Consider the following 1,611-nt stretch of genomic DNA (forward strand, 5'->3'; position numbering starts at 1 on the left):
ACGCATACTGGGATATTGTTCTGGGTAGCCTCCAGACCATAACCCAAACGTATACCGTATAATCAAACAAGCTAAGCGTCAGTATAGAGACAAGTGAGTCGCAATTCAACGGCTCAAACACAGGAGACGTATGGTGGCTAGGGTCTACAGACAATCACGGATACAAAAAGAAACCAGCCCGTTGCGGACGTCAAACGTCTTGCTCGCCAGACAATTTAAACAACTTCTTTGTGCGCTTTTGAGGACAATCAGTGGGCCACCAACATGGCCGCTACCTAAGACTGTGGGCCTCTTCCTTCTCCGTGGCCGCGTAGTAAAACATTTTAAACGTGTTAACCTTGCAAGGCTTACAGGCCCAGACGGCATCGTAAGCCACGTCCTCTGTGCATGGCCGCAGGCTCTGGCTGGTGTGTTTACGGACATAAATCAAGGTCAATCCCTTATGCCCAGCTGCCTGTCCCCACCATGCTTCAAGATGAACACCATTGTTTCCTGTTCCCAAGAAAGCTAAGGTAATGAACTAAATGACTTATCCGCCACGTAGAGCTCACTTTTGCCATCATGAATGGCTTGAGAGACTAGCTCAGGATCATTTCCACCTTCCACACCTGATACCCTAGACCCACTCCAATTGTGCTTACCGCTCCAATAGGTCACGGATGATGCATCCCATACACTGCCACACTGCACATCTGGACAATGGGCTACCTAATTAAGTAATGTGTTCATTGACTACAGCACGCATTCAACACCCTAGTACCCTCAAACGCATTAAAGATTGAGACCATAGGCTCTTGACCCCTGCCCGTGCATCTGGGTCCTGGACTTTCTGAAAGGGCCGCCCCAGGTGGTGAAGGTAGGAAACGAACATCTCCACCCCGCTGATCCTCAACCTAGTGCCCCACACGGGTCGCGCGTTCTCAGCCCTCTCGCTGTAACTCCCTGTTCACTCATGACTGCGTGGCCTTGCAACGCTTCCAACTCAATCATCAAGTTTGCCAGACGACACTAGGCTTGATTAAACAACGACAAGACAGCCTACAGGTGAGGGCCTCGGAGTGTGGGTGTCAGGACATAACCTCTCACTCAACGTCCAACCAAAAACAAAGAGATGATGCGTTGACTTCAGGAAAAGCAGAGGTGAGCACCCCCTATCCACATCGACGGGCACAATAGTGGAGAAGGTGTAAGTTTTTCCTTCTTACGGCTAACCTTTGATATGTGACAAACAGCCCCGTGAAAATGCAGGGCAGTATTTTACACCATTTTAAAGATAAACTTGTTGTTATCCGCACACAGTGTCCGATTTTTCAAAAAGCTTTACGACGAAAGCTCACCATCTGATTTATTTAGGTCAGTACCGCTAGTCACAAGAAAAACAACAGCATTTTTCCAAGACAAAGAGAGGAGTCCAAAGCAGAAATAGAGATCAAATGAATCACTAACGCTTTGATGATCTTCATCAGATGACACCTCATAGACTTCATGTTACACAATACAAAATGTAGATGTTTTGTTCTGATAAAGTACATCATATTCTCTATATTCCAAAAAATCTTAGTTTTTACATTTGGCGTTATTGTTGCCAAGTATAATGTTTGCCTCCCAAAA

Source organism: Salvelinus sp. IW2-2015, unplaced genomic scaffold (assembly GCF_002910315.2).
Source record: "Salvelinus sp. IW2-2015 unplaced genomic scaffold, ASM291031v2 Un_scaffold2116, whole genome shotgun sequence".
In the NCBI taxonomy this organism is placed as follows: domain Eukaryota; kingdom Metazoa; phylum Chordata; class Actinopteri; order Salmoniformes; family Salmonidae; genus Salvelinus; species Salvelinus sp. IW2-2015.